Source organism: Phalacrocorax aristotelis, chromosome 1 (assembly GCF_949628215.1).
Source record: "Phalacrocorax aristotelis chromosome 1, bGulAri2.1, whole genome shotgun sequence".
Taxonomy (NCBI): Eukaryota; Metazoa; Chordata; class Aves; order Suliformes; family Phalacrocoracidae; genus Phalacrocorax; species Phalacrocorax aristotelis.
Window position 1 is genome coordinate 62,982,739 of NC_134276.1, and position 20,952 is coordinate 63,003,690.

General features: G+C 38.2%; 1 long non-coding RNA gene across 1 annotated transcript; it reads left to right on the forward strand.

The window, feature by feature from the left end:
* Positions 1-1,935: 1,935 nt before the first annotated feature.
* On the forward strand, positions 1,936-20,748 carry LOC142056106 (uncharacterized). Its single transcript, XR_012660225.1, has 3 exons — positions 1,936-2,014; positions 7,556-7,670; positions 9,023-20,748. It is a non-coding gene; the product is annotated as an uncharacterized LOC142056106 (long non-coding RNA).
* Positions 20,749-20,952: the final 204 nt, after the last annotated feature.

Here is a 20,952-nt window from a genome sequence, read left to right on the forward strand (position 1 = left end):
AGGCAAACTGCCACTGTATGAACACCATGAAAGCACCCTTTCTATGATAGTTCACTTTTCAGATACCTCACTAAGTTGTGATTTAAGAACCTTTAGTTCCAAAAGCTACTAGGTTATAGGCTATTCTGGACACAGATGTTCCTCTAAACCACTGTGTTGTAACACACTCAGGATTCATGGATCTACTGAGAAGGGCCGCAAAAGAGTGAGCACAGCTCACTCATGAATAAGGATAGTTAGGAAATCTGGTTTGAATCTACAAACCCAGGGGAGGGCTTCCCACTTCATATATAACTGCTTTGATCAGCAATAAGTCTTTACTTTTAAAGGGGACTCATTGCACATTCAATTTCTGAAGCAAGTTTACAGATGTCTACCTTCAGGATAGGATTTTAGTCTGTACAATCAGACTGAACAGAAGTGTGGAAGATGACCTGGAAGTGGATGTATATGCTCAACACAGGGATTTAGTGTTTTGTGTAGAAGGCTTAACTCTTCTTGGAGTCTACCTTTGAAGACAAATCAAATACAGCAATGAATTGCAAAGTGTAACTGAAATTTGAATGTGCTTCATCTTGGAAAAAAACACTCCACTGTCCAACACAATCATTTCTTACCTGGAAATCCCGAAACACCTTACAAATCATAATTCTAATTTGTTGATCTTTCTTCTGCAAGACTCCTCCCCACACAAAACTTTTGAAAAGATTAAATAACATTATATTGGGGCATTGTGTCTCTATAACCAGATCATAAGTGTGCCTCAGTTCTTAGGTCAGGTTGCACATCATGTCCTGAGACATAGCTGGCCAACGTGAAATCAGTTCCTTTATGAATTTCTCAACTTCTGACCTCCTTTCACTTCTGTTTTATCATCTTTACATCCAGCAGAGGGAACATATGTATTATGTGATATACCTACTTGATATATGAATATATCTACACAATATACCTACATGAGCATGTGTGACCATAACCTTGAACTAGACAGCTGAAGGGCAAGATGAAACTCAAGACTGCCCTCACAAGAACAAGGATAGTCCTTTGACAGACAGACAAAGGAAAATTAAGTCTAAGAAAACTATATTTTGGACATACTCCCCTCAAGTATTCAGATTTTAAGTTAATTTGTACTACTAATAGCAAAATGTGAAGTTCTTGTTGTATGGTTTTTGTACGGTGCTGCTGCATGCATCAGTGATGCTACTCACTGGAGTAGACTTACTCAATATTTTTGCAGCTCCAGGCACTAAATTTGAGAGCTGTGCAAGCAGTTCCTGTACAACTCATGAGTAGGAACAATGGTAATGTGTGTGTGAATAAATTGTTTGCTGTGACTTATTTGTCCAGTCCTCATTTTAAACCTAAGTACAGTATATTGTCAGCACTCTAGTAATAAATAGCTTCCCTGAATAAAAGCCTTTTGTTGGAGTTTCACCTGCTCTTGTTGCATATGCACACCTGGTAAGATTCTAGACAAATACCCTAAATATTAAAAAAGAGAATATGAAGTTCAGGTCAGCTGAATGAAAAAGCCATAAAAAGTCACTTTGTAACAAAAATATGTCTTAAAATATTAAATACTCTGGTATACAAATGCAAATGAGCATTCAGATAAACTTAACAGGGATCCCTCCTTTCTATAATCAGAACTAACACATGCATCTCTGACATGAAAACGAACATGCTTTCTTTCTCTCATTTTTGGGTCTAGAATTGCAGGCCTTAAGTTTTGTTTCTGAATTTGTTCTCATAACAAAACATCTGCAATTAAAGGTTTTCATCTTGCCAGTGCAGGAAGTTACTGTCTGGGCTGTGTTCCTGAATTTTATTCTGTTCGTTTTCTTATTTTAAAACAAAACATTTTGACTTCCCATGCCACCTGCAGAGTGTTTAGTGCATATCTAATTGCCTCCGACTCTCTTTCCCACATATAGAACAAGCTGCATCCATTCTCCTCCAGGTTGGGTGTATCTCAGCAACAACTGGTTCCACTGCTTTACCTTTTCTGTAGGTAAGGGGAATACCCAGAAAGGGGAAAATTTGGTTAACAAGTTCTTACCACTCCCCCCACAAAAACAAACACTAGCTAAACTAAAACTCCCTCACATAAAAGTGGATTTGTAGGTTTATAACATATATGGTCCGCTATATAAAAATAGATTTCTTACACCGTACATAATAGCTTTATTTTATCAGTCTTGCTGTAGCTTCTTTGTTTATGTTGTAACTCTTATAGATAATAACTGGTGTTCAAATGATAACTGATTTTTGTTTCTTTTCCTAAGATGTAATAGCAATTTATCCGCACTGGGAAGCAATTAGTAATCGATAATTTTAATATAAGTTTTGTTCTAAAAGTAGTACTAAATTAAATACTAAGGAGGGGATTTATGTGTATCAGGAACACTTAAATAAAGGACTTTGTGCTTTTTTTCTTTGTATGCTTTTTATAGTTGCAGAATACAGGTAATTACAGAGCTGAGATTTTGTAATATCAAACACTAATCAGAATTCATTGCACAGCATCATACATAAATGTTCTGAAAAATATTTTCTGTGACTGAAAAAAGCTTATTTAGCAGAAACAAATTTCTCAAGAAAAATAGTGCAAGCAAAATGTTAGACCAAAAGAACTTTGCTGAAGATTTAAGTGAAAATTCTGGTCAAAATTAAAGACAGAATCAAGGAAGCAAGAGTTTTTACTCTCTCATTTCTCAGATAAGGATTGCCTGAAGAGACTGGACAAAATCATGTTGAAACCTTGAGAATGTCAGTAACATCGACAGGTTTCTCAATCATGTTTAGTTAGTGACTGTAGTTACCAGGTAAATAAACTTACAGGATTCAGGCTATTTTTGTTGTGAATCTTTCAGATAACATTATTACTTAATTAAGATTCAATAATAATGATATTTGACAATGACCCTTATCACTCTAAAAGTGGTGCATTGGAAATAATTCTCCTAACAGTAAATTAAACTTGCCAAATGTAGAACTTTTCCTCCTTATCCAAATCACACACACTGTCATATACATTTTGTGTCTAGAAATTAAAAAGCAATAATGGCAAAGAGCTACGGCTTGCATATTTTACATGGGAGGATTATCAAGAAAGCAAGCAATGTTCTTCAAAATTCTCAGTCAGGTAGGAATCTGATTTAACATTAACTGGAGACTTGCTGACATAAGACTTGTAGGATACAATCCAAAGAGATTTTTCCAGAGCAATATGAAATATATTAGATTAATCTGGCTTCAGTCTTGCCAACAGTTACTCCTGTGACTACCTTCATGCACTTGACTTCAGTAGGAGTCTTCACAGGTGCTAAGTTAAGCATGTGTAACACAGTTTGCAGGGTCAGTGCCCACATAGTTCTGGAAAATACATAGCTATGTAGCTATATATAGGTTGAGGAAAATTTAAAGATATATTTAAATGTAAAATTATACTTTAAAATACATTGAAATATGTTTTGTGCCTTGTTTTATTTCCTTTGTTATTACTTTAAAAAGTATTAATTTTGATCTCTGTTGGCTACCTAAGACTGGTTCTAAAGCCACAGGTCCCCCAGGGAGGCAATCACGGCACCAAGCCTGGCGATGTTCAAGAAGCACTTGGACAACGCCCTCAGAGATATGGTGTGAATTTGGGGCTGTCCTGTGCAGGGACAGGAGTTGGACTCGATGATCCTTGTGGGTCCCTTCCAACTCAGAGCATTCTATGATTCTATGATATTACCTTTTAAGATATGAATACAAATTAAATATGTATACATACTGTCATGGTTTAGCCCTAGTCAGCAACTAAGCACCACACAGACACTCTCTCACTCCCCACACCCCAGTGGGATGGGGGACAGAATCAGAAAGCCCAAAGTAAGAAAACTTGTGGGTTGAGATAAGATCAGTTTAATAATTAAAACTAAACAATAATAGTAATAAAATATAATGAAAAGGAAAATGAGAGAGAGAGAGAGGTGAAACCTCAGGAGGAGAAAAAACAAAACAAAACAAAACAAGCAATGCAACCACTCACCACCTGCTGACCAATGCCACCAGTCCCTGAGCTGTGATTGCTGCTTTCCCCAGCCAGCTCACCTCCCCCCACTTAATATACTGGGCATGGCGTGACATGATATGGAATATCCCTTTGGTCAGTTTGGATCAGCTGTCTTGGTTGTCCCCCCTCCCCTCCCGGCTTCTTGTGCACCTGGCAGAGCATGGGAGGCTGGAAAAGTCCTTGACTAGTGTAAGCACTACCTAGCAACAACTAAAACATCAGTGTGTTATCAATATTATTCTCATACTAAGTCCAAAACACAGCACTACACCAGCTACAGTGAAGAAAATTAACTCTATCCCAGCTAAATCCATGACAATACATAACATCTATATTCTCCTTAATTTGATCAAGATTAAAATAAAAAGTCTTTACTTCCATGTTGCTAATCTATGGCTTCTTCTCTGACTTTCAAGTTGCCAACCCAGTAATGGATGCATCTTAAAAAGAAATATACATATGTTTTTCATACACTTTACAGTCTCCACACTTACTTAAAATAAATAGCTTATGAAACAAATGAAGATAACCTTTTTCTTTCCTTAGTATTCATTGTTATTTTGCTAGTTTCAAAGCAGGAATTTCAGGCACTTCAGTAAATGTAGTAAGAACAAATGTCTGAATTCACTCTATATGTTTTCTATATGTTTTGGTTTCCTTTACTAAAGTGCTGTTTTGTAACTGCTTACTGTGTGCTCACCAAATCAATAACAGTCCGGCATCTCTTATAGCGACTGAGTACTTTGTCCCTTTGTTTTTTAAGTAGAAACATCCTCCAAATATCAAAGCCACATTCACTGAAGGCACTAGCTTTCTTTCTACAACTATGTACATAACATGTGAGAAAAGCTGAGCATAAATTACTGAGTGTAATGAACTCCTTGCTGGGACATCATGTGAGTGAGGCTCTATCTTCAGTCCTGCACTGAGAACCTCCATAGCTTGCCCCAAATTCCGTCTCCCTTTATTGTGCAGATCAAGGGCTTATTTGGATGATATGGCAGTTCCTCCCCTGACACATATATCTAGATTTCCTTACCATGAAATCCACAAAGGGCTGGTAATAACCCAAGTCTTGTCCCAGTATGAAACTGGGATGCAGCCAGAAGGTGCATCTGGACCCAGCCCTCCTGTGTTCTGTCATCAAGACGTGACTAAGTCATTTAGTGTGGTCTGTGCCAGATAGACTACCATATGCTTCAGTTCCCTTGAACACATCTCTTTTTTTAATGCCTGGAACATATATCCAGAGGGAATTCAAAGATTTCTGACATTTGTTCAGGATTTCTGGATGTCTGGCAACCTAATCAGAGCAGTAGTGGAGAAAATCTGGACATATCCACTCCACATGCACGTATCAACTTTACAGTGCATTTGCAATGAGGCCAACCAATCCACTATGCATGTGCTGCGCAGATGGCCTGTGTGTACACTGTAAATATGATGTAAAAATTACTGAGAAACACATGCATAGTTAGTAGCTTCCTGAAAGCCTCAGGCTCATTGCATTTACCCTTAATATGTAAATGCATGGCAAACCTGTTTGGGAAATCCTCCTCAGCATGATAGAGGGATATTCAGGAATGGATGAAACATGGAAATTAACAGCAGGGCTACATCTTTATACTGGATCCTGGAAATGGTGTAGGACTTTATGCAGGTAAGGGCTACCTAGGACACTGACATAGGTAGGCCTCCCTGATGACCACATGGCACAACAATGTCTCTCAGCTTTTGGAGGAGCTCAAAGGAAGTCCCTGGGCCATGTGTTTTGCTATGCTAAAATAGGTGATGCAGGCAATGTGAAAGCATGACCAAGCTCAGACTACTCCATGGGCAATTTAACCCAGAGGGTTCTGCAAGTCACACCAAAACCAGCTTCCTCTTCAGTGAGGTTGCGCTATCCTCCATGGGAGAGAAAATAAATGTTGACAAATGTTAAAAATACTTAGCAACGAGGAACGAGGAAACTACCATCTGGAAGAGATCAGAGGCAAAATCATCACTCTGTTTTCACACGCAGCAGACAAACAAGCACCCACAGTGAACAGTTTGGGGAAAACAGGTAGTATCAAAAAGAGGCACCCTTAGGGAAGGGGCTGGAGCTCAAGGCTGTGAGAGTCAGAAGTATGTGTAAAAGGAAGTTGGGGAGGAAGGAAGAAGGAGCTAAACTGAAAGCTTGAGAGCACCCTGTTCTGTAAATAAGCTGAAAACTGTTTCAAAGAGATCAGAAATATTCTATGATGCAGTATTACGATGTAATTGTTAAACGGTCATTTGGGAGTAATGTTATAGCCTTATAGGAGGACAAGCTGTGTTAATCACAGGCTATTAGCTAGCCTGTAATCAGGTTTAAAATAAGCCTGAAAGTCAAGAAAGCCCAACTCACTAAATATTACTTAGCACTTCAAGTGCATCAGGAAGAAAAATGCATCTTTCCAGTAGTCAAGCTCAAGTTTATTAGTGTTCAATCTTCACTGAAAATCCTGAGAAAACAGATTTTTATTGTTTCTTTGTTTTCCTTACAGCCAGGAATCAGATACTTCTATGAAAATTTTGGCTTTCTTCTTTTTTTTGTTCCTTCCTCAGCTTTTAAATTTCTAACCAAGATTGTCACACAGAAAAGTGTGAACCAGTAGATCCTAAAACCTTAAAAAGAGGAAAGGAAGATCCTTTTTTAAAAAACAAGACAAAACGATACTGATTCTGTTGAAGTAATTTGAATTACATTTTGAGGTTGTTTAAAGACATTTAAATTCTCAGAATTGGCAGTACTGCAAACCATGTCATATCACCTAGGGAAGATAAAACAAAAAAGAAGGTTCATGTTTAATAAAGGTACACAAGAACAAAACGCTTCCCAAAGTCTACAATGGAATATAGGTGCGGTTCAAGAAAAGATGGCAATTTCTCAAACTTGAGTGTTTTCAGCTGTAGTGTGCTTTGAGGTTTTGTCATGTTGTGTAAAGGATATGAAATCTAGATGTTGACAGAGAACAATCAGCTTTATATGATTTTCCCTCCTTAATCTCAGGATGACTTGCACTGCATAGAAGACAACACAATGGATGGTCACATAACTGACTCCAATGAAGGGCACTAAGCTGAAAAACTGTTGGTACAATGGCAGTTTACTGTTGGACCCTTCTGAGAATTAGAATAATTTTCATGTAATTGAAACCAAAATACACTTAGCAATGGATTTAACAATAAAAGGTGTAATACCTCATTACAGAAATCATATACACTGTTCTAAATACATTCTGTGTCAGTGTGTATACGCACATGGGCATGTATATTCAGAAGTCCCTACACCCCGAATTATTTGTTGTTTAAATACATTACTTGAAAAAGAAATTGAATACGATGGGATTATTTTGTCACTACTCATATTTAATGTTGTCTTTGCTATTACTCTTCTGGCTAAAACCCAGTGCACAGATTGTGACAATTGGATGATTTTATTTTGCTTTACTTCTTTTTTTAACACAGCAGAGAATTTGGGTCTAATTTTCTGATATTATTGCCAAAACTGTATCTGGAAAAAAGATGTGTGCCAGGATTGTGATCCTATATTGACAAAATAGCATTGGAACTCATGGAGCAGGTAAGTGCCAATGCAAACTAATAATTATCAGTTTAATTAATCTCTCTTCACATTTTCACAGAGATATAACCATGAAGCAATATTCCATTATTTTTAGAGGCTGCAGATTCTATTACAAAATCTCTTGTTTTAAGATTCACATGAATTAAAGCTTCTCTGCTAGCTACTAAGACCTAGTTTTTCATCTTCTTTCCTTTTCCACCACCGTCCTGAGCCAGAATACCCTCAGATCCACAGAAAATATCTCAAAACATAGTGGGAGATAGCTAAACATCTAAAGGTTTGCCAGTTGCGTTTAATTATGATTCTAATAGTTCAGTTGCTTTTCCAAACATGATGAGGATGTAGCCAAAGATCTTTTATACTGGTAAGCCTACAGTAACAGGCCTTTTGCAAGATTTCCAATAGCTACTTTAGAAACAGGCCTAAATCCAAGTCAGTGAAATCTGATGCCTGTGTTTCACAGATTGGATTAAATTCTTATGCTCTTGTCCAGGGTTAAAAAAAAAAAAAGTTACATTATCATAACTCTACATTTTTATATCTCTGCTCCTGGTACTGGCCAATATAAGCAAGACTAAAAGCATGTAACATTTTTTCTTTAGTCAAGCTTACACATAGGCAAAATACAGTTTAGGCTAGACTTAAAAAAAAAATAAAATAAAATCAGTTGCAACCTCTCCAGGAAAGATGTAAGTACTGGAACCTAAAGAAAATGTGATGTGATCTATTCAGAATTTCTATGCAGTTCTGTACAAATTAAGTAACCTTTCTGTAGCCTGGTTTTCCCTAAATTTAAATAGGAATACTATCTTTTCTGCCTTTGAAGGAGACAGAGAAGCACATTGTATTGTAAAACAATCCTAATATGCTAGATGACATAGTAATTCACATTAAAATTCTTGTTAAATATATATGTTCTATTGATCTAGGCAGAGTGGGTCTAAAGTCAGTATATATTTACAGTATCACAATGTACAGTTTAATAAAATGTAGAATTACTGATTATGAAATCTACTTTTTTTTATGAGGGAGGGAACAGAATCTTGTTTTCAATTTTCATAAAAAACAAAGGAAATTCACTAAGGAGGAAAAAAAAACAACTTTCAAATAATAGTTCTACTTCAACTTAAGCTAATACAAACACGGAAATTTGCAATTGAAGTTGACTTCCAATATCTGTGCCCAACAGGGTGCCTCCTGAACCACTTCCTTAATGTGCCCCTATTGTGTCTTGGAGGGCAGCTAGCCTGTGAATTTCCTTATTATTAGTTTATGTCCCACTGTTAATTCTCTTATTCTATTATGATGATTTTAGCTATTACATTTAATTTCCTCTTTTCATGGTGCAGATATGACCCCAAAAGGATAAACTACCCCCCACCATGCAGACACACTGAGACTCAGTTATCTCCTGATGAGCTAACGTGGTATTGGCCTATTGACAGTTAACGTGGCAAAGACAGACTCATTACAGCTCAGCTTTTATTTACTGACCCTTTCAAACCTTTTGAAGAAAAAGATCTGAAAGATCTGAAATTTCTCACCCTCAGCGAAGACACTTGCAGAAGAAAATCACTTGGTCTTTTTTTGACGTGCTCAAAGTATTTCTTATCAGATAGAAAAATGTTTAGTCAAGTACTTTTTATAAAAATTTTCCACTTTTTTTTGCATTCAAATCCTGAGCCCACCACCTTTGCTTTAAAAATCTCTGCACAGTTAAGTCTTTATTCACCAAACATTTTAACAATGACCCATGTTTTTGTTGAATTGGCTGGCCAACTGAGTTGCCAGAGCCTCAGTGGCCTCCTTGACTCTGATTCTATGCACCTTGCAGTGAAACAAAGGTTAGGGTGCTTGTTTAGTCCTCTGTCATTATCATATCCAAGCCCATCAAGGGATTACCCCTGATGCTAGGTCAGCCTGTCATTAACAAAACTGAATGGCATGAGCAGTTAGACCTATGTGGTGGAGCAAAAGTCCATGTCCAGCACAAAAGGGACACACAAACCTGGGCCAGGACACAGTGCAGTCTTCCTGCAAACGGGAACGTTGTTTCTGCTCAGACAGGCCTGAGTCTTTCCTTACTTTGATGCTTCCTTGTTATTTATTGAATTTGAGAGCTCAGTAGAAAAGTCTGATAAGTAACACATGATCAAAAGTGCCTCTAAATGATTTTGAAACTTTCCTAGGCAATCAGTTCTTCTTTCAACGCTCTAGTTGCTTAGAAAGAACTACATTTATGGGTATATGAAGTAGGGAAACCTACAGATAAAAAAGAGTGTCCAGGTAATAGACTGGAGATGCAGCGTTTGGCTTAGACTTGACTGGCTTGGACCGGGTAGTGACACAAGAACAGATGAAGCATTTGGAAAGCTTGAAACTGAAATAAAAAGCTAGTCTTGCCCGTACTATGACATTGTCATTCATAATTATCATGGATTCATAGTAGTAATGATGCGAGCTTAGCTTCCAGTGTAATAGATCTTGCCCAGCTTGCACTACCACCTGAAATACCATAAGCATTTGAGCCTAGCAATCCCACTTCACAAAGCAGGTTGTTTTTGGTGTGCCTTGCTGTTTTATTTCAGTAAGTTATTTAAATATGCAGTGCGAAGAGGCAATGTGAGAGAATGAGTTTATATCCTTGTAGTTGGTTTTATCAGACAGGATCTGGGCATTGTTCCAATTAATATTTGATATATTTTCTGCAAAGCATAAGCTTTTAGTGGAAGAGTGTGAAAGAGAACATCTCTATATAGCCATTAGCTTAAAGGGGTTAAAGGATCTAACTGTCAAATGAGATGCTTAGATAGAAAACCTAATTCAGGCAGAGGAATAGAAATTTCAACATGAATATCTTTCATCCTGGATCTCTTGATTACAGAAGGACTAGCAGAGTCAGAGGGATTCCATTAATGTTTCCATTTTTCTTCCACAAATAAAAGAAGGCCACACTGGATTATGCACTGACACATCTATGCATATATAAAATTGCACCCAGCTGTAGCCCAAGTCTTCTGAATTTCCTACCAGCTACCCTCGACTGCTTCATATTTCACTACGGATTTTGTGATTCAGGTTCTCAGGAGTTTGATTTGTAACATCTAAGAATTAGTCATTTTAATATCAAAATCCTTTTGTGACTTTAGCCCAAAGGATTACTCTTATATTTAAGAGCTACAGACTCATGAAAGACAGATCCAGCTGAATATCTTAAAGGATTTAAATAACTACTGTTTATAAAAGTGGGCAAAATGAATCTAAATTTCATCAATTTCTGCTAACTTCTCAATGTGCTAAGGCAGTATATTTTTGTGTTATGCAAATGTCAAAGCCAAGATCTTTTTCTGGAATCTGTGTTTGCTTACAGCTTTATATAGCATACATAAGAAGCAATGCTGTGATGAGGTACTTTATGGCAGGGAAGATGTACGGTTTTAGCAGAATACTTACAGAGAACATGATCTTTCTAGTAGAGGAAAGTTCCATATGAAATGAGTTAGATGTGATGTATTTTAATTACAATAAATTAGTAATCTTTTCTCTAATATCTGATAGCATTTTACTTACTTGAGACCTACACGTGGCCTAAACTCTTTTTCCCCCCCAACTTTAGTATAGTATACTTGTGTATATACATATAGCTAACTAATGTTGTCTTTCATACCTTATAAGTATTTTACCATATTGGCTTCCTTTCAGATTGAAAGCTACCATTTCTTCTTTATAAAACTATTTTACTATGCATACAGTACGTTTTGCCCAGTAATACCAATAATGACTTTGGAAGGGAACTTTACACATGGCTACAACTGTAGTTCAACATTACACTGAGGCATCTTCTAGACCTATAGAAAATTAATCTCCTCTGTGTTTGCAATCTTATAAACTTCAATCTCATCATTGTTCAAGAAAGTAGAACTGTGAAGTCTGGAGCTAGATCATATAAGTATGCATATATGTGTGTACATTTATGAACAATGTTGTGGATAGGTACATATAACACACATACTACACTTTCCTCAAATATTCTGGCTCTTTTCTGAACCCACAGATAAAAATTCTATTATAGAAACCACAGAAGTTCTATTTATTTGACAGTAATCAGTAGCTTCAAGACTAAGTACAGAAATATGTAAAAGATAATTTTCTACAAGTTTCAGAACTTTTATGGTCACTCTGGTAAAAAAACCACAATGGGGAGAGAAATGAGGTTGAACACAACCAACAATTACATAACTTTCCCAAAAAGCTGGAACATATCTTGAACAATTTAAGTAATTAAGTTGCACCCCACACACATATAATATAAATTCTAGTTAATGATAATGGAAAGAAAAAAGGAAATGCCAGATATTTGATGATTGCTTCTCATTAGCCTTATTTTTCCTCTTGCAAGTAGCAAAACTGATCTCTGAGGGTGAAATATTAATGTAAGATAAATGTGGCTGACATTAAATTAATACATAGCTTAAATTCAGCTTTTAAGAATGATTCATCACAAAATTCTCACTGCTGGCATCCTAGTACAAAGCGAAGACCAAAACTGTCTCTTTCACAAGATATAACTACAAATGGAAAGACTGATGTGTATGTAAAAACTTATGCTAACCTAACAAATTTATGCTAACCTAAAATGTCCTTTGGGTACAAGGAAGAAGGTCATATTTAGGGAATCATAATGTTTCTATACTTACTGCCAGGCCAGGTCTTGCTCAGTGATCTTCTAGACTCATCTTGATGGCTTTTAAGTCACTGAGGAAAGGCCATTTATTTCTACCTTGAGAGTTGTATCTGACAGTGGTTGCTTGCTTTGTTGTACCTTAAAGTACAACATGAAATACAGAGACAGGATTCACTGCAGAGGCATCAACAGAGAATTAATCTGTACTGCTAACTAGTTGCCTAAACAGAGGATCAGAATTCACTTCGTTCAATAAAAATTTAGTTTCTTTTCCTCATATTCTCCTGTCCAAACTTCTTGATCCTTCCCCTTCCTATCTTTCTTTCCTCCAAAAAAGAAAAACAAATAACAGAAAAACCCCAAAAAACCAAAACCAACCCCACCTAAACGGTCTGTGAAAAGGACTGCCCATTCCAGAGCTGTATATGAACAAACGTTTTTGCAGATTTATTTTCTGACTTCTAGGCCTCACTGTATAATATTCTTTTGTCACGTGATCATGAAAATCTTGTGAAACAGCATCTCTGTAATACATCAAAAACCCAGAATATGTGTGGCCCATTTCTACCTTTCCTCACATTACTGACTGTGGATTTACCAGTATGTACTACCAGGCAGAATTTGGCCTCAAATATAAAGCACTGCTTTAGTATGTAACCTGTATAGTCACATGGGACTCTGAGTGTTAATGTGGCAGCCACGGGGGAGAACACTTAAAGATCCTTAGGAGCATTTATTCAGAGACCTCTTACTTCTGTGGATTTAAGCATGAATGAATATATTTTCAAAATGAAAATGAAAAAAAAAAATAAAAGAGCAGTAAAAAAATTCCCAAAATCATCATCTCAACATGGCAGGAAGCAAGATACGAAGGAGGACTTGAACAGACGTATTATCATAGCATTGTATATTTACACATTAAAAAATCATAGCACTACAAGTCAGAAATTTTACTTGTTAATTCAGATGAAACCTGACAGCTCAGTGAAAACCTGAAGATGAATAAATACTCCAAGATCAATACCTAAATCCATTACAGAGAGTTCACAAAACTGCAGATCAGCAAAGAACATTCTGTGTTCCCTCTCCTGCACAGCTTCTTATCTCATGGATCATGCCAGCTTCAAGATTGACTGCCTGTTCCTCTTCAGGAAACACCCTCCCTTTCACTAAAATGCACCACAGGAACACCATAAAGTCTAGTCTCCAGCTGCTGTTGCAAAAAGGGGTCTGTCCTCTTACTGCATCTGCTCCCTTCACCATAAATCACAGATGAAACTCTGTGTAGTATGAAAGACTTTGCTCGTGCACTAGTTATAGCAGCTTTCTAGAGCAGAGCAAACTTAATAAATGGAGTAAGCTCATACAAGGAAGGCCTTGGCAAAAGAAGGTCCTGAGGAAACGTCTATGGAATGACGCAGAGAAATGCATCTTCTCTACTTGTACCTAGGGCTAGTCACACCCAGAACTATGTGGCACTGGAGAATGCGTTGCTCTGGCTTGTGGTAATGGAGGGAGAAAAGCCATGTGAAAGGCCCCAGAGGCTCCCCAGTAAATCTGTATCTCTGTGTGGTGCTTAAGGTACCTTGAGTCTCATAGGCCATATCAGCTCATGCTCAGTGCCACCCTAGTGCTCTTACTAGGACCCATGTGCATCATGGCAGTGGTGGGTGGGCTCCAGGTGTGCAACAAATTTGTGTCAGTGAAATTTCCTATCTGTGGAGGCATGCCCTGAACTTTTCTCCCAGTTGTTTCATCTTAACAGCTCTTTGATTCAGAGGTAACAATGAATCTGGCAAAAAAATATTCCTGCACTTTGGGAAAGTTTTGGTTTAGATCCAGAATATGTACCCTGAAGCAGATCATTTGTACTGTTCTTCAACAGCCTCAGGTGATCAAATCACTGTTTCTTCTGATCTAGAGGTGCAAACATATATGTTTATGGCCCAAATTTACTGGGTGTGGAACTTGCATGCAAACAAATCCTGTTTACATATTGATTCATCAAAAAATGCAAACTTTTTCCTTTGGAAAGAATCCAGTTTCATCTAAGGCATAATGCAAGGGAAAAACAAAAAACCCCAGACTATTCTAATGCTATCCTAAAAGAAAACAGCCTAGACATTTTAGAAAAGGGATATCAGACCTCCAGCACAACAGTCCAAATGGGCAAATGCCAGACCTGCGGTAAGAAATCCTAAATTAATCAAGTCTGTGAGTAACCTGGCAGTCCATAATACACTTCTCACAACTGGAAGTCACTTTTTTCCACACCTGGGGAAAACAAATCCATAGTTATGTTCTGAAGACCTAAACACTAAATTGCTACGATGCTTCCTTTTTTCCCTTTGTTTTCATTTCCCCAATTACATTCATAACCACAGGAAATTATTATATGATATAGTAAAGCTGAGAGTTTGAATCTCAGGATTCATATCCTAAGCTTTGGAAGGAATTGTGCTTTGCAGATAGAAACTAGACCCAGTTATCTGTACCCCACATTGCATTCCAATGACTAGAAGCAATGTCCTAGAAGTATATAAACTCAGTAACCACTGTGGGCTTTGTTCTTAGGGATGTTTAGTGGATGCAGAGATCTTATGTTCTCTGTAGTGTTGCACTGGGCTTACTGTAGACTTAAAATAGACCTGGAACATATCAGCAGAGGAAAGGGGGAAAAGGGTAACACTGTATGCCATGATATCTGTGTATATACTTCACAGAATTCTTGACCACCAAATAGATATTCAAACAAAAAGGGTAAAGATAAACATAAGGATTCAGCTGTGTGGTGAATGTCTAAACTAATGGAAGGCATAACCCTAAATCCTAGCATTTCCCATTAGGGGTCTCATCAGCTTGCCAAAAGCACAGAAGCTTCTGAGACTTTTCCCCTTCAGAGACGCTATATGTCCTATGGCACCAGTGGAACTAGCCCATAAACCTTAGTATATATATAAATTTTAAGAGGGCTGGGTCCTGGGACCACAGTTCTAAGCCTTACCGTATTATGCTGTGGTAGCACTGCCATCAGGCTAGTTTCCAATTGGACGGGCTGTTTTTGCTACGAATGTGCCAGTTGGCAATACATGGGGGGAAGTTAATCTAAGTATGTTCAGCAGCTACATGTCTTAAGGTGGCTGGTTCTTTTGGACATCAAATATAGTAGTGCTAGTTGGGTTTAGGAATAAAACATACATGAAAGAGTTTGGTAATATTCTTTGCACATTTACATTTTGTGGGGGAATTTGCTAACCTCTCATTACACTCTGAATTCAGTCTCTGGGAGAAAGGGAAGAATGTTAAAACCACATAGGTCTGCCCAACTCACCAGTTGCGCTGGTTTTTGTGCTCTTGAAACACAAAGATCCAGTCCTGATCTTTTTTTGCTGACTTCAACAAGAATAGAAATAAAGCCTGGGGTCACAGTTTCCTTGTTGACTTTTTCCTCATTTTTTACATTTGAACTCAATTTGAGATAAACTTTGCCCTCTGGGGAAGCAATTACAGATAATACTAAAATCAACATAAATTAAAACCGATCATATTTACAATGTCACCGGTTTATGAATTATGCTTCCCATGTGAAATGGTTTTTTTCTGCTTAGTTTTAGAAGGGTCGCTGATATGTATACACTTACATGTATAAACAGAAATACCGATACATCAAACAGAATCATTCTTCTTTGTAGAGTGATTTTTTATCTATACAGTACTGGTAATGAATAACTTCAACCAGGAAATAAGTTTTCTTGGCACCCAATTTCCCTCAGTCTTTGGATCCATTAGTGAAAAGTTATTATATGCATCCTGGCTTTTATTTTTTAAGAAAAAGCACAAAATCATTTTTATACCCATAGTAATGTTTATGCTTTGGAATAAATCTGCAAAACAAGAGAAAAGGAAAAACCACACATTTAGATACTACCTTTTCAAGATCTGAAGAAATTCACATATGAAGCAAATAAACAGATCTTTACATGGGTGGAATTACATTTCCTAAAGTGAACAAAATATATGAAGAAAAAAAAAAGAAGGAAAAAAAAGAAAAAAAAAGTAAAAAATATATATGGCAGAAATGCTTTGTTTTACTTTACCTTTTAAAGAAAAGCTTGCCTGTGCTTGACAAACTGAGAGAGTGAACATGGGAAATGAAACAATAGTAGAAAGCAGATATACAAAAGACCTGGACATCATCCTTAGCCATCCCAAATGCAAAGTAGTTCCCTACAGTATGCTCCTGAGAGTTTGATCCAGTCTGGTTTTAGATGAATCATCTGATACCATTTTTACAATCTCTCTAAGGAGACTATTCCACTGTCAAATAAATATACTTGTGAGTCTCAGACACAGAAGTTATTCAGGCATTAGAATTAAAATTAGAGTCAAAGGAAAAATAAACTAAATAAAATGTTATGTATAGATTCAGTTTGCTATCCAGATCCGGTTCAAGTTAACAAAACATAGTGAATGTTCGTGCAAGATCTCAGCAGGTTGCCTGGCAAGACCTACTTGAGGATTTAGGACTGAAGCAAAAATAGCCTTGTCAAGGAGTGTAGGTTTTGAAAAGAAGTGGATTTATATGTAAAATTTCTGAAAAGATTTTCATATATTTAGACATCTCTTGTCCCAGAAGGGAAGTATGACTGTGGTTCATCTCTCCTACAGAAGTCTAGAGACTTTTTTTCCCCCACTAGAAAAATAAAGGTGTGTCTATCCCTTGGGTTAGGTAACATGTAATCACTATTATATGAAATCAAATCCTAATTAAGATTAATTGGTTGGTAGCTTTAAGATAAATTCATTGTGTACAGTATTCAAGCTTCCATATTAACTCTCAGCCATACGTTGTTGCCCTAATGTATGAAAACCCAGGTCTTTTTCAGTGTTTTATGCAGGTCCCCCCAAGAGAATACACCTTTTTTTCCAAAGAAGCAAATCCAAAATTTGTGGCCCCAGGGATATAAACAGCAATAGCTGAGTGCCCACTACACCTCTCACACCAGCCTGGGTAGGGACTGTGCCTCAGGGTACTCCCACTTGCCGTGACTGTGGGTTTGTGGAGGCAAAGGAATAACCTGATCACAGCAGACATTGCGCTCACCCAGCTGGAGGGGGTGAGGGGATGACGTCGTGAGAAAATCACAGGCAAGTTAATAGGTAAGCACCCCACACCACACCCCTCACTCCTTAGGGGCAGGGGACTAGGCAGGAGACCATCGTGGAGTCTGGACTTACTGGGCTGTGTGCCCTGCCTGCTTGTGTAGCGCGCATGGGGGAAGGGTGAATCTTTCCAGAAGATTCAGATAGGTTGGGCACCCTGAATACTTGCCAGATGGCCATCCCAGATTAACGTGTTGCAAAGCAAAGATCCAGAGGCAGAGAGGAGACCACAGACAGTTCCACCTGCTGGGGAGCAGCTGGGGTGATGCTGTCCCATGGGCAGGGACAAGCACAAACCCCTCAGCTTAGAAGACCTCCCAAGAGAAGGAGCAGAGAGCCTTTGCTGGGGGTGTCCCAGCTTTTTCTTGAAAAACTTCCAAGCTGTCCAAGGCTTGGCTGACACTGCTTTCCCCTATCTGGAGCTGGCTGTGAGCAGCCAGCTAAAATCTCACACTGCTGGCTGTGGGTCTCCCAGCAGAACAGCCTCCCCTTACACCCACACCTAATAAAAAGGCTACAGAGCAAAATATGGCACCTTGAAGCTGTTTTCTCCTCTTCTGGAGGATTCCTCCATCAGCTGCTTTGGACAATACAATAATTGTCTGCAGCACAGTTGTAAGGCTGAAAATGTGGCCCAAAATATCGGTTTATTTTGTCTTTAGCACGTTTCTAATTTGTCAGTGCAGACTGGTCTTACTCACAAGGGGGGAAAGCTATTTTTGTGCTGTTGCCAAGATACTACTGGCACTAGCAGACTGATCAGATAGCAGCTGTCAGTAGCTGTGACAAACTAACACGATGATTCAAAGAAGGGAATGTAAATGATGTATAACTAACAGTGGTACAGAGCCTGCCTGACATATCTCCTATGTGCAAATCTTCTGCTTCTGCCTAGAAAGTTGGGTAAGTCAGTCCCATTCCATCGCAAAACTCTCTGTGACTTGGAACATCATGAGAGGAACAACCTAGAGTTATCATTCACAAACCCCATAACAGAACCTGTACTTCATACCCAGCGTAGATTCCCTTAGAATTGTACAATATAGCTTGGAAGCTACCATAAGGATGGCTTTGAGGAGCACTGTACTACCAGAAAGAATAATGGTACAAACAAGCTAGGATAAGTGAATGCAGAAATGCAGAAGGGGTAGTCATACCTAATGCAAACTAAATACTTTTAGGGAAAGCTTAACAAACACAAGCCAGAAGCATCTCACAAAAGCAAGATTCTTTACCTTTATTGCCAGCTCTTCAACAGTAAAATCTAATAATGCCTTATGCTTTCTTCAGAATTTCTTCCAGAATAGCAATTTTCAGAATGAAATGCCGCACTTAAAAATATGACCAATTTAAAAGAGACATAGTGGGAAAAGGAGACTGGATTTGCTTGATCTTTGCACAAAACCTGAAAAATAAGCATTGGTGAAAATAATGCAATTTACATTCAGTAATGAAAATGTTTTTAACAGAATGTGTACACACTTTGCATTTATATGTCTGTAGCTTGGCATATACAGCGTAAAGAAATAATTTACCAATGATACTAGTTGTTACATTAGGGATTCTGTGCCCACATAAAAATGTAAAATGTATCTCCTGATTGTGAGCCATGTGCACTTAAAATGTAAAATCTCTGTCCAATAAAAAAGCTTCAAAGTCACCTTGCAAAATGGAATGTATGGAATAACACTAAATGCTACATGAATAGATTTTTTTTTTAAACAGAAACTTTTTATCCAGGTATAATTAGTGCAATATTTCAAATACAATAAAAAATGGAATTGTGTTTTATTATGTGTGTATATATAAGCCGGTGTGTGTATACATATATATGGATGGATGGATACATATACAGATGCACAAATCTATAGAATCGTATAATAGAGAACATTAGGATCAGTATGATACTATTTCTGAAATTTGTATCTTTTGCCTTCCTGTAAGGCTATAGATAACAGTAAACAAGATATGATTCCTGTAATTTATACCTTTTCAATGTCAAGGGAAAGGTTAAAGTCTAAGCAAAAGAGAATATATAGCGTTTTGCTGACAAAGCACTACTGTAAAATGCTGTCAAATGAGATAAGCAAGGATCCTGAGTGTCGTTGGGACTGCAGTGAAACTTGGATTAAGTACTACAGTTGGGAAACTCCTTTCTACCAAACGGAGATTCCCTTAGACAAGTCCATATTTAAAAGGTTCTGAAGTTGCCAGGGAGTTCAAAACACTTCAGCAGCCCCTTCAATATGTGTCTGGGAAAACATAATTTTTGCCTCTGTCACTGTCAGTGTTACTGTCAGTTCTAAAGACAGGCCAGAATTCACAGGCAGAAATATTAAATATTTGATTAGTGCAGAACTTTCCTTTAGTACAACTTTTCAGCTATATCATCCCTTTCAGCTAATAAAACACAGGTAAAGATATGTTCTTGTATTGGGTTTATGTGGCAAGGTTTTGGAAGTGGTGGGGCTGCAGGGGTGGCTTCTGTGAGAAGAAACCAGAAGCTGCCCCCATGTTGGACAGAGCCAGTGCCACACAGCTCCAAGACACAACCGCCGCTGGCCAAACCTGGGCCAGCCAGACTCGTTGGTAGTGACTCTAGAATAACGTATTTAAGAAAGTGCACAGCAGCTGGAAGAGAGTGAGAAAATGTGAGAAACAGCCCTGCAGACAGAAAGGTCAGTGAAGAAAGAAGGGGAGGGGGTGCTCCAGATGCTGGAGCAGAGATTCCCCTGCAGCCCATGGTGAACACCATGGTGAGGCAGGCTGTCTCCCTGAAGCCCATGGAAGTTAGCGGTGGAGCAGATATGCACCTGAGTACCCCACACCGGAGCAGGTGGATGTGCCCTTCAGAGAAGCTGCAACCCGTGAATAGCCATGCAGGAGCAGGCTCCTGGCAGGACCTGTGCCCCACGGAGAGAGAAGCCCACGTAGAAGCAGGTTTTCTGGCACCTGTTTAACTTTTCCTGTGACCGTGTGGGGGATCCATGCTGGAGCAGTCCATTCCTGAAGAACTGTATGCCATGGAAAGGACCCATGCTGGAGAAGTTTTGAAGAAATGCCTGTGGGAAGGCCTCACATTGGAGTAGTTCATGAAGAGCTGTATCCCATGGGGACACCCCAGGCTGGAACAGAGGAAGGTGTTTTTAGTTTTTGTTCTTATTTCTCACCATTCTACTCTCTTACTCTTGCCAATTATCTGGCAATAAATTACATTATTTCCCCCAAGTCGAGCCTGTTTTGTCTGTGATTGCAATTAGTAAGTGATCTCCCTATCATTATGTCAACCCCTAAGCTTTTCATCATATTTTCTCCCCCTGCTCTGTTGAGAAGGGGGAGTGATAGAATAGTTTGGTGGGCACCTGGCAGACAGCCAAGGTCAACCCACCATGGTTATTGAATTTGCCAAAATTTCACAAATTTCAAAATATA